Source organism: Phodopus roborovskii, unplaced genomic scaffold (assembly GCF_943737965.1).
Source record: "Phodopus roborovskii unplaced genomic scaffold, PHOROB, whole genome shotgun sequence".
Taxonomy (NCBI): Eukaryota; Metazoa; Chordata; class Mammalia; order Rodentia; family Cricetidae; genus Phodopus; species Phodopus roborovskii.
Window position 1 is genome coordinate 53,448,792 of NW_026126517.1, and position 13,449 is coordinate 53,462,240.

Below are 13,449 nucleotides of genomic sequence, written 5' to 3' on the forward strand. Positions count from 1 at the left end.
AGAGCCCCACAGGACCAGCTCAGGCAGTCCATTAAGACTGTACTACAGCTGAACTTCTTCCTCTTGTCTCCCTCTCACAGCACTGACTTTAAGGGTCCTGAAGAGCAATCTCAACCTCTCTGCTTTCTTCCCAAGGAGCTCAAGTCAGTTGTCCTTCTCCTCTGGAAGATGGCCACTTCTAACAGAATGATGCATGTTTCTGGCAACTTTTTGAAAAGGTGCCTTATAGATGTTCTAAAACTATTCTGTACAGGGCTTTGGTTCCCACATTTTTCTAACATGTCACAGTCACGCCTGACCTGCAGAATCTTTAGCTGCATTCATTATTTACTAAATGACATGTACCAAATAAACAAGTATTATAAAGTTTAGAAGTTCAATAATTACTTTGATTACAGTAATTTTTGAGTTTAATGCACAAGATTTACCTCACCCTTGTACACAGCTATAGTGTATTTCATATTATGGTACCACCTTAAAACAAGTAATGGATATTCGGGTCATGTGATACTTTTCCATATAAGCAATGCTATGATAAACATCTTTGGACAAGTATATTTATTCATTTTCCCTGTTATTCCCTTAGACTTAATTTCCTAGAGAATTTTTGTATCAAAATGGAACACATACTTTTAATTCTGATATACATTGCTGTGTACCCTCCAGAAAAATAATGGCCATTTATAATCTCAAGTGTAATGTGTGTTTTCACAGTCCAAACAGAAATGGACATTATTCAATAAACCGATTAAATTATTAATGAGGTGTATTTTCTCTTCAAATATTTAACAGCCATTCTTTTTCCACTAAGTGTTTCTCTGATTCATGCACATCTATACACTGAGGGCTTTAAACCTTCGTTCACACAGCAGCAGCTGTTCTAGTTATCTCTTTCAACTTTTTGACATCTTTACAGACTTTATCTTGTAAGTGATCAAACATCAATCTTGTTATTTAAGGTTATGAATTTTGAGTCATGCTCACATTATTATTTTGAATACTTTAAATCTACATTCTGGGAACCAAAGCAATAGTTCAGTGGGTAGAAGCACTTGCTCCTAACCCTAATGACCCGAGTTCTATCCCTGACAGCCGTATGGTGTAAGGAAAGACATGAATCCCAGAAACTGTCCTCTGACCTCCACATGGGTGCACATGTGCACACACAAATAAATAAATGTAATCAAAAATTTTAAACTACATATTGAACTCCAAGCTATAGTTACTGACATTTTACAGAAAAAGTATGGTTTAAGTATCCTATAAAGAATATGAAAGTCCAAGCCAGGCAATGGTAGTACACTCCTTTAATCCCAGCACTTGGGAGGCAAAGACAGATCTCTAAGTCAAAGATCACTCAGGTCTACAGAGAAAGTTCCAGGACAGCCAAGGCTATATCTCAAAAAACAAACAAAAAAAGAATATGAAAGCCCAACTAAATTCCATGCAAAGAGCTGACAAATGCTCCGGATTGCGACCAGTGTGTACACGTGGGACAAGCATTCCATACACAACTGAAGACACGTGCCTGCAGGTCTCTCTCAGCAGGACTCTCATTTTCATCAGCATCCACTCTGTCAGCATCAGAATGACAATCTTCCTCCGCTTCTGCCTGAGGGAACAAACCAGAACATCATCAGAAACTGGCAAACTTCGTGATCTACTCAAATGTTAACTAGTTGTTAACAACTATTAACTAGTACCATACCACAGTGCATTGACCTTGCTGTTTATTTCCAAAGGAAAATGAGTCTGAAAATCATATTCTCTACTGTAAACCACAGAGTGTTGACATCACCATGAATCTTAAAATCTTGTTCCCAAAAGTGTATTATCAATTCCACTCATCCAAAGTCATGTTGAGCTGGGCAGTGGTGGCACATGCCTTGAATTCCAGCACTCAGGAGGCAGAGACAGGTGGATCTCTGAGTTCCAGGCCAGCCTGGTCTACAGAGTGAGTTCCAGGTCAGTGAAAGAGAGTATACAGTGAGACCTTGTCCTAAATGAAAAACAGAAAGAAGGGAAGGAGGGAGGAAGGGAAGGAAGGAAGGATAGAGGGAGAGAAGGTCCTTCTCTTTTTCCCCCCCCCCCTTTTTTTTAAGTGCTGAGGAATTAAGTCCAGAGCCTTGCATATGGTAAATAGTACTCTACCATTGAGCCACTGAGCCACATCCCAGCCAAACCAACCTTCTATTTCATCTCTATTATAAACCTATCTTTAACATTTGAGTGGCTTAAAGTGGAAACAAGAGGAACTGAATTATAGTATGTAGTTTTGGGTTTAATAAGTATTTCAGTTTAATATTTCCATTGCATCCTTTTAGTTTTAGAAAATTAAATGAAGTATTGCCACAGTTCGGTCTGTTAGCTAATAACTTATCAGCAAGGGGAACTTGCTCAACACTCAACATGATCAGTCCTACACAGAAATGTGGCAATGAGGAAAATGACCCTGAAGGTTAGCTGGGAAGAATAACAAAACCAATTTTCTTGCCTCTAGTATCTACACACACATGCAGAAGGGTATATGTACAGTTTCATACACACATGTACCTGCACACACAGGGAAACATATATCGATCACCCCTGAAAAAAGAAGAAAAGCTAAGAAGAGCAATTGCATCAAGTTACAAAGACAGCCATTTTTATAATAACAAATTTTCAGCTGTAGGTTATTTCTAGGAGAGAAAAGGTTTTACTACCACAGATCTTTGAACAGAGCACACAGACACACTTGCACCACACACTGTGTAACACAAACAAGCTCTGCTCATCCCTTATCTAGGGCAACCAGACTCAGGGCAGGGGGCCTATGACAGCGGACTAGCTGGTACAAAGTAAAACGCTTGGTGCTCTGTAAAAGTTACATCAGTGAAGACACAAATGTTCTGAGTCTGGGTTTGGATAAAAAGACCTGGGCAGGTGTCCTCCAGAGGTTCATATGTAAAAGGCATGGTCCCTTTGGCTGGCACACCCAGGCACTGACAAAACCTGTAGGATCTGGCCTAGTGAGTGTTAGGGTCATTGGGAGAGTGGGAAGAGAACATATTCTTGAAACATACTGTGGGAGCCCTTTCATTTCTGTGTCCTGGTTCATGAGGTGAACGGTTTCCTTGTTTATGTGTTCCAGCTTTGATTGCTGTTTCATTACAAGCTCAAAGCACTTGGATTCAGAGTTGATCCTCCAGAACCTTGGGTCAAAATGAATTCTTTACAAATGCTCTCAGGTACTTTGTTGCAATAAGACACTGAGAAGCATACTAGATTGACACTGAGAGTCAATCTATCACCGCAAACCCTAAGCATAGCTAATAAGAGAGGACACAAGTCCAATAGTATGCTTTTAGTGAGAGAGCTTTCTACTGTTGCCTGGCAGTCACAGTAAGCTGACTTGGTGCTTGCTCTCTGGACCTGGACTGCTAGCATCTCCCTCACTTAGCTGTTCCTACTTATGTCAAGATTCAGGTAAAGGTTCACCTTAGCAGCTTTTCCCAATCATTTCTTTGTTTCTGTAACTTTGTATTCAAATTTTGTTTCCTTCAGTGGAATGAGTACACCAAAGATAGATAACATATCCTGGTCATCTTTGCTACCTTTAAGATCAAACTAAATAGCAGCCTAGTTAGTTTTTGTTCCTTGAAACCAGATCTCATTCTGTATAGCCTAGGATGGTCTTGAATTTGCAGTGACTTTCCTGCCTCTGACTCCTGAATGCTAGGAAGAATGGAATTTTAAGTGTAAGCCAGAGCACTGTGATCTCTTCTGTGGCGATATTTTGTCTGTGCTCTAACAGCTTGCCTGAGATCAGAGTGGGGAGCTAGCCACTAGTTAACCATGGAGTCCAGGCAGTGGTGGCACACAGCTTTGATCCCAGCACTTGAGATCTCATGCCTTTGATCTCAGTACTTGGGAGGCACATACCTTTAATCCCAACACGAGGGAAAAGGAAAGAGAGAAATATAAGGCAGGCAGACACAAGCTCATCCCCCCTTTTGGTCTGAGAGTCATAAAGGTAAGAACTCTAGTGGCTGGCTGCTTTGCTTCTCTGATCGTTCAGCCTTCAGCCCCTAATACTGTACTCCAGGTTTTTATTAAGACCAATTAGAATTTGGGCTATACTCTTCCTTTTCTTTGGAAGTACTCTGGAGCTAGAGAGATGGCTCAACAGTTGAGGATTTGCTATTCTTCTAGAGGATCTGAGTTTGGTTACATGCACCCATGTCCAGCAGCACACAACAGCTCTAAGAAATCAGAACCCTCTTCTGGCCTCTGTGGGCACCTGCACACACATGACATACAGTCTTAGTTAGGGTTACTATTGCTGTGATGAAATGTCATGACCAAAAGTAACTTGGGGAGGAAATAGTTTATATGGCTTATGCTTCCACATCACTGTTCATCATCAAAGGAAGTCAGGACAGGAACTCAAATAGGGCAGGAACCTGGAGGCAGGAGCTGATGCAGAGGTCATGGAGGGTGCTGCGTACTGGCTTGTTCCTCCTGGCTTGCTCAGCCTGATTTCTTATTGAACCCAGGACTACCAGCCAAGGGATGGCACTACCCACAGTGGAATCAGCCCTCTTCAATCAAACACTAATTAAGAAAACAACCTATAGTAGATCTTAGGAAAGCATTTTCTCAATTAGGGCTCCCTCCTCAAGATGACTCTAGCCTGTGTCAAGTAGACATAGAACTATCCACCACACATACACAGACACTCAAATTCACACACACATTGAAAAGCATTTTAAGAGAAAGATCTGTAAAGACAATTGGTTATTTTGGGGTCATCTTTTCAGATGTGTCATTCCACAATTAAAAGTTTACCACAGATCACACTTTATAGGTTTGGTAATAATGAAGATTAGGTATGCTACCAAAATCCACAACATGCCACGATAGTAAAATAAATAAATAAATAAATAAGAACACAGAATATCTATCTCAAAGGAAATGGGAAACCTGTATTAAAACAACATTTCTTTTCCCCTGAGTTTCTAATTATGACGATCCATTGTTAACCTAATTTTGACAGTATAGCCTGGGGTTTTACTATATTTGGTCAATTTCAACGCCACTTGAAATAGGCGCTTAGGAAATTTTCCGTTTTCTCATAATTGAAAATTACTCAAGGATCACTGTACACTTGAGTTAGTTTCTTCATAGATGGGATTAATTAAATACGAAGGTTAAGGGCTTAATCCTGGTCAGAGAACTACTTTTGAAAGTTCAGAAGAATAATCAATTCGTGCTTTTTCTGTGCTCCAGATTAGTTGCATAAAATAAATCTGCTCAGCCAACTCACTTAAGGAAAGGACAACCACTTGAGTGTTCTCCTAGTCAGTCTGGTAACTCTCGTCCTTAATTCATTCAGCCGGAGATTAGTTTCTTACTCACTGCTTAAGACTACACAGTCCATGCAACAGTCCCGTGAGACCTTAGCTGTCAGACACGGACTCAGCACAGTCTCTCCACCTGTGCACAGAGAAACGGCTTAGGCCCTCGCTGTCACCAAACTAGACTGGAGCCCTGCAAGTGTGCCAGGACTGCGGGCCAATGTCACTCTACCCGGGGCCACTGCAGCCTCGGGGGCGTGCGTCCTAAACTCGGGGTTCCCGAACACGCAGAGACCGGCTGCGGGCCTGGCTGCCAGAACAGGAGCAATCAACAAGTTGTCTCCTCTTGCCAGGGCCACCTCCCTCGTGCAGAGAGGCCAGGACCGTGCACCTCAGCCCCTACTCCCTGCTCGGACAGTCCCGAGCCGCCCGGGCTGGCCTTTCCTCCAGCGTCCGTCAAGACCTACCCTCACTCGGGGCCGCCTCCCCGCCCCCACCCCGCCCCCCCCCGCGGTTACCATGTTGGCGGGCGGCCCAGTCGAGGGGCTCCCCGCGCCCGGCTCCCGGAGGGGTGGCGACTGCCCGGTGTCTACTCCTGCCCGTCTGCTGCAGCGGGGCTTAGTAGAGTTCTCGGTCGGAGAAGCGCACCAGGCAGCGGCAGTAACTGCGGGCCCGGCGTACGGCAGCCATCTTCGCGGGACAGGGGGCCGGGGGCTGCGCGCTGCGGCGGCCGGGGACACGAGCTACGGAGGGGTCGCCGCTCGCAGGCGGAGGCCGAGCACCGAGCGAGGAGCCGAGCGTTGGCCCAACAGGAGCTAAATGGACGCAGCGGCGGAGCTGCCTGCTCTGCTGCGGAAACTGCGCCGCCGCGCCGCGCATGCGCACCTGCGCCGCCGCCGCCTGCTTGGCTAGCGGCCGCCCGTGGCCGGCAAGGGTGATGGGCCTACTGTGTGCGGCCCTCTGCGTGAGCCAGGTTGTCCGGACTCACTCAGCCTGCCTATTTTGGTCCTGAAGACACCCAGGCAGGAGGGAGCAGGCGCTAGCTCAAAAGGTTTAAACCTGAATTTGGAGTAGAGCCCCTGAGTCGATCTCAACTCGACGCTAGGGAGGGAGCAGGAGTTGAGGCGCCCCGGGCACTGGGTGCCCTGTCAGAATGCGAAGAGTAATAGCTCAACAGTCATTGCACCCCACAGACTCTGAACCAAAGAAAACATACGCTCATGTGTGCAGTCGGAGAGTGGTAACAGCCAACGCAAGGCACGTCGAACTACAGATCCCACAATACAACGGGGGAAGGACGTGCCTTTCCGAGGCCTGAAACCCGACTCCTGAAGGGGAGGACGCAACGAGGCACGCTGGGATTTGTAGTTGGCCGTTCCTCGTTGAGCCGGAACTTACACCCACCTACCCCGCCCCCCGCCCCCCCCAACCCGGTGCCACTTCTTAAAGCCCAAACATCCGATTCCACGTCAATAGAAGGCACTAGGATTGCACGTTTTAGAACTTTTTCACCTACAGACATATGCTAGCAAAACTCACAGGCTTCGTACTCTTTGGCAAACATTTAGACAACATTAATTGAGTTTCTATAAGTGTCAGGACCTAACCAACAGGACGATACATTCACCCGAATTCACAGATTTAAATTTTTATTGTGCTACTTTATTCCGGAGCTCATAAATGAAGTACGTCTTCGGCAAAGAAATGGAGGTAAAAGGGAAGGGGTGCAACTTGATTACAGTAAGAAATTGCAAATCTTATTTATGTTGTTTATTTATTTACTTAGTTTGTCATCCACAGATAGAATATTGCCTGGTCTTTTTGGCCAGATTTTGAAGAAATAATAATGATCGCCGTGGGCAGCCGGGAGGTGGTGGTGCATGCCTTTAATCCCAGCACTTGGGAGGCAGAGGCAGATGGATCTCTGTTGAGTTCGAGGCCAACTGGTATACAAAGCTACACAGAGAAACCATGTATCGAAAAATCAAAAAAATTAATACATAAAAATAAAAGAAGTGCAGTGGGTTAATGACTACAACTGTCATGGGTCCAGGAAAGAACATTTCAGAACGCTCCTCCCGGTCCACGGGTTCTTACATTATCCCCGGGCCATCTTTATTAATGGGGACTGGGGAATGGGTATAGATGTCCCATTTAGGGCTGAGCACTGCCACTTATTCTTGCCAAGTTTTTGGTTTGGGTTTTGGTTTTTGGTTTATCAAGGCAGGATTTCTCCGAGGTGTAGCACTGACTATCCTGGAACTGGCCCTGTAGACCAGGCTGGGAGATCCTCCTGGACCAAAGTTTTGTAAATAATGGAATCCCCCTCTAGAGACTGTCCTTGTCTCCTCCCTTAAGAATTAATCTAGTGGGACAGGTCAGGAATTGGGCTAGGGGAACATCCCAAGGAAGCTGGTTCATAATATAATGTAATTTTCCTTCCCAGAATTCCCATCTCCAGTGCATTCTCTAGAAGTCAGCATGAAGTGTTCACCTGAGCTTCCTTGTTCAAAGTTACCCTTCCTGTCATGTAGCTGCAGGTACCTTGCCTGCTGACCTGCTCTGTACTCTTCCTCCTGGCATTTCAGTGTTTACAGCTTGCCAGCCCTAAAGATTTTCTTGTTCTTGAGCTTCTGCTTGTGTCCATTTTTAAATTCTTTTATTAATGAGACCAAGAATACCCCCCTCAGCAATGGGGGGGGGACCTTGATTTCCTCAGCTTCATATAATGGTTCTGCTGGGACTACCCAAGATTTCTTTCCTGCTTTTTAATTCCTTTTTTTTTTTTTTTTTTTTTTTTTTTTTTTTTTTTGAGACAGGATTTCTTTGTGTGACAGCGCTGGCTATTCTGCAACTCACCCTGTAGACCAGACTAGCTTTGAACTCACAGAGATCTACCTGACTCTGCCTCTGGAGTGCTAGGATTAAAAGCATGTGCCACTACACAGGGTTAATTATGTTTTTTTTTAAAGATTTATTTACTTTTATTTATGTTTATGTGTGTGTGTGTGCACCTGTGTAAGTTTATGTGCTCCATGTGTGTGAGGGACAGGTGATTGGTGATCCATTTCACATAGACTCTGGGAACCTAAATTCAGGCCTGTACAAGAGCAGTAAATGCTCTTAATGGCCAAACCATCTCCCCAGCTCCCTGCTTCTTAGTTTTTTAGACAACAAAGAAAAGGAAGCTTCCCCTCCACCCCCAGACAGCATCCCTTTGACCAGTTCTGAGTGTCTACATTAACTGCTGGTCACTGCAGAAGATGCTTCTCTGACTAAGCAAGGTTGACAGCAGCACTAATCTCTAGGCATAAACAAATACTTAAAAAGCATTTTAACAACATACCCATTTAGTAAAACAACAGTCATGGGTTTCCTCCATAGGACCTATAACCTCCTGAACCATGGACTGACATGGTTTACTGTAGCAGACATAAATTCCTACTTGTAGAGCAGGTCTTGGATCCAATCAGAAAGCAGTAGGTTTAAAAATAAATAAAAATTAAAACAAGAAAATGTTAAAATTAAGAAAAAAAAGGAAGGAAAAGTTTTCGTTCACTTCTCAGCTGTATAGTCCTAGAGTGCTAAGGATACTTAAATATAAGAAAACTAGAGGATTATCCAGGTTAATTTCCATCAAAAGCAAATGAATTGTCAATAAAAGACATTCAACAACAACAAAAAGGAAAGCTTGGTTTTACCTATAACCCCCATGCCATTATTGTACCTAAACCCTATGAATATATATTTTTTTTTGTACACTAAGTTAGCTACCAATAAAAACTACCTTTATACTCAATGGAGGCCAATGTTTTCTTTGTTTTTAAAAGAGACTCTTAAAAAGAAGAGACTAAAATTTAGGTCTTCCAAGGGAAAAAAAAAAAGTTTACAACAGAAGTGACTGGAATTCTAAAAGATCTGAAATAGTTTCAGAACTAGTCAATTTCATCGAAAGTGTTGAATGTTCAAGGTAGACTGGCCAGCTAAGATATTTTCTACTCTTCTAACAAGTTAATGAGATAGTAAAGCTTAATAAAATAAATATTTGTGAAGAGAAAATGAATACCTGCTTTATTGAAATGCTGTTTGCATCACAGCAAGAACGTCTGTTTTATTAAAGTAAAGTTACAATTCATGGCTGCTAATTCATATTTTAGATGAACTCCATTGTATTCAATATCCCTCATCACTGTTTTTTTTTTATCTCAACATGCATTTACAGGGTTATAATTTCCCAAGGGCCAGAATTATTAATCTAAGCTACTTAGTAATCCAGTGGACCTCTGCCAAAAGTGGACCAGGATGCCCTATTTGCAAGGTAGACTGGCTTGGACCTTTAAATTAGACTAAAACTTAATCATTTTAGTTGCTTTTGAAAAAAATCACCTTTTTATGAGCACTATGTTACTAATTAGCACCTTGTCTTATGTTCACTGATAATGAGTTGTGATTTACACTTGCCATATGGGTTGGTTATCATAGAGGTAAGCAAAGAGGTAGAAAAATGTTGGTAGAAGAAGGGGACTTGGCTGTCTTGTAGGTTTCTTCAACAGAAGCAAAAAGAGTAAATGATTGGAGCTTCAGTAAATTCAGGGGTGGGGAAAACTGCCTTCAGTCTTTAGGATTCAGAAGTGAGTAATGAAAGGAAATTTGGTGATGAGCTGGGGGTTATTTATTTTATTTTTAAGACAAGCTCTTGTGTACTTGGCTTTGTACTCTTTGATCTTGCTGCTCCCACCATCTCAGTGTCAAGGTCAAGCTGGAATGGGGAGACAAACTCACAGAAAGATCAGTAAGGTAAAAGGGTTACCGACTGATTAATCAGAATAGTGTTTAGAATGGTGTGGTTCTCCCGACTAGCAGCATCTACCCCAGACACTTCTGGTGTGAGGCCTATCCTTCTAGGGGTGACCCTGTGAAACAGTGGAATCCAGAGACCAGGGGGTGATTTGGATTTTTCAAAATGCTTCAGAGCCATCCCTTACGATGATTTAAGATGAAGTCTGCAATATTCTCTCTCTCTCTCTCTCTCTCTCTCTCTCTCTCTCTCTCTCTCATCTATTTATCTATTATTTTGGGTTTTTTTTTTTTTGAAACAGGGTGTCTTTACATAGTCCTGGCTGTCCTGGAACTCACTATGTAGACCTGCTTGTCTCTGTCTACCCAGTGCTGGGATTAAAGATGTACAATACCAAGCCCACTTTACAATATAATTTATGACGTGAGTTTGTTCCAGTGGTTCTCAATCTTCCAAATGCTGGGACCCTTTAGTACAGTTTCTTATGTGGAAAGATTATTTTGGTTGGTACTTCATAACTATAATTTTGCTATGTTATGAATCATAACATAAATGTGTTTTCCAAAGGTCTTAGGCGAGCCCTTTGAAAGGGTCATTCGACACCAACCCCCCAAAGGAGTTGCTACTCTCAGGTTGAGAACCGCTGGAAATAGTGTTAAATTTCCACAGCTGCATGGAAAGCAGAGTGTAGATTCTATCTGGATGGTTTCCCACGTGGAAGGTATCCACTCAGTCTTTCAAACTTAAGTTGCAACAATGCTGAAAGCGTTTTTTCTACTGTGGTTAAATAACAGACACCAAAATTCGTTGTTTTTAAGCATTTTGTAATGTTTTAATTCGCACTGATTTACATTCCAGCAAGAAAATATTTCAGTAGGTCTCTTAGGGTGATTCCAGTCAGTCAGCCTAGGAGGTGGCAGGTCTGCATCTCCCAGTTGCTCAACACCGCCCTCTGCCGCTCGTCGGAGAGATTGGCGCGTGCAGGGCCGCGCGGGGCCAGCGAGGGGAGCTGCAGGGCAGCTTTTCCAGGGAAAGCGGCCGGTCGTCCCCACTAGAAGCCACTCTGCCTTTTGTTTGTTTTGCTACCGGAGGCCGCGGAGCGGCGGGTTCCTGCTGGATGCCACGCGCTGCTGGGTGTGGACTTGCCGGGCTCGCCCGCTCGGATACCACTGCCCTTGCCTGCCGGGCCCGCTCGAGTGCACGCGCCCCCGGGCTGCGATCCCCGTCTGTAAGTGGGGCTGGGGCTGGAGGGCTGCGCCGCGACCTTTCCGCTGGGTGTTGGGCGGTACCGGCTGACCCGAGCGAACTCACAGTCAGGAAGGCTAGGTACTGCGGCTTTCTCTATGGACCTGTGGGTCACGTCCCTTCGCAGAGAAACTCCCGACCCCAGGGCTCCTGATGGGTGTGTTTACCTTTCCGTCTGAAGAAGCGGAGCATCCTAGCCGACTTAAAACCTCTCGAGGATAGAGAGGATCCGGGTGGAGATGCGGTTGGGTCGGTGCTGACGACTTGGTCTTACCATTTGCCTGACTAGGCCCTTGGCAGCCCCACGGGGGTCTGAGCAAGAATACTCAACACTTACTCGCAACCATTTTCCCCCAGATTTCCTTCTACTCTGTTTTTTCTTACCACTTCAACTAGATGTTTGGAGAAAGATTTTGAAAGGTTTCTTTTTTCCAGAACCATTTGCTTTTGTGATGTGAACCTTTTAAAAGTTTGACACTAGCATTTATGGCTTGTACAGGAGGTAAAAATTAATGCATCCTTCTGCAAAGGACTGTATTCATTTCCACAAGAGGAGCTTTTGCTAAGGCTGAAGACGTTCTTCCCCGCATTTTGCACACCGGACTGGGTCTATGAGATATTGACAGTTTTTGTTTATAATTTTGACCCCAGCACTCTTTGTAGTAAGAGTTTAACAGCAGTTTTCATTTCACCTATTTCCTGGTGTGTCAGGTCTTCAAGGTGTGTCCCAATGATAAATGGTGCCCTTGCACCATATTAAATTTAAAAGAGTTTAAACTAGGGCAGTCAACATGTAAGTTATTTGAAAAATCTGTATCTTGACTCTATGCATAACTGTTACAGGAGTTAATGTATGCATAAATATGCACATCAGAAATAGTTTATGAACAAAACACCACAATTTGGTAGATTCTTTAAGGCCTTCTTAAGGGCCTAGGATCATAGAACACTAGGAAGTCAGAACAGAACAGAGGACAGTGCTGGGAGCTTTTGGTTTTTCGGGACAGGGTTTCTCTGTGTTGCCCTGGCTGTTCTAGAACTCACCAGCTGGCCTAAAACTCACAGAGATCCACCTGCCTCTGCCTCCCTAGTGCTGGATGTGCTGGGAGTTTTTTTTTTTTTTTTTTTTTTTTTTAATTTCAAATAACATCCTGGGTCAGCCCCTGCCTCTAAGGTACAGCCTTACAGTGCTTTTTCCTTTCTACTTTGCCTTATCTTGTTTTTTAAGAGTCCCACTGGTAACTGGGTGGGAAGAGGGCAGCCTCAATTGTCAATGAGACTAAAGAGTTTCTGATAATGGAGGAGTGTGCTGTAGGGTCCATGGAGCCTGCCTGAGCAGGCAGAGTCCCACATCCTTGTCAAGCATTATACTAATCACAAAGAAATTGTTTTTCTTACTGAAGTTTCTTCCCTGTATGCCATGAGGAGTTGGCCATCTGGAGTTTTACTTACTGGCTGTTCAACCCTGCCGAAGCCCTTTTCATAGTTTCACTGTTCTATTTTTCGCCCTTCACAGCTCTTTACAGTTTGTAACAAAGCTGAGGGTTGCTTCCCTTTTCAAGCATCTGAATTATCTTTAACCATCTCCCCGTCATCCTTTGTATCAGTGAGTCATCCAGACCTTTGAAATGTGTTTCACATAGGCACTTCCCTCTACATCTAACCTAACCCTTGCCCTTCCCTTCCTAACACTGGAACCAACTTGTAGCTAGCCTCCCATGCCTGTTAGGAAGCCCTCATGAAATGTTTGCCCAGGGAGTGAATGGATGAGAAGCTTCCTCTTTATCATCCTGTTGCCCTTGCCCGTCTAAGTTTTTCGAGTGATCGCTTTGTCAAGTGGTCAAGCAGCCTTTAGTTAACCGCCATTATATCAGTTCTACACTAGTCCATCTGATTTCTCAAGGCCTTTCATAATGGGCCTCATCCTTATCTAAATTCTTAGTGCTTAATGTCTTACTGTGGGGGCCAGACTGTGTCACCCAAGTGTCACTATCAAATTACTCTCCTTAGAACCTCTTTCTAGCCGCACTTTCCTGTGCAAATAGTACAATAGTACTATTTGTGCAAATA

At 43.8% G+C, this 13,449-nt stretch overlaps 1 protein-coding gene across 2 annotated transcripts in view; it reads left to right on the plus strand.

Annotated features, from left to right (window-relative positions):
• Positions 1 to 6,760: 6,760 nt before the first annotated feature.
• The window catches only part of Cilk1 (ciliogenesis associated kinase 1), a 56,155-nt gene continuing 49,466 nt past the window's right edge, over positions 6,761 to 13,449 (plus strand). Inside the window, exon 1 of one of the 2 annotated variants that reach the window (XM_051197998.1) lies at positions 6,761 to 7,046. The gene's annotated coding sequence lies outside the window, so the exon portion shown is untranslated. Of the gene's footprint in view, positions 7,047 to 11,143; positions 11,363 to 13,449 lie in introns of those variants that run through there. The other variant, XM_051197999.1, reaches the window with a different exon arrangement.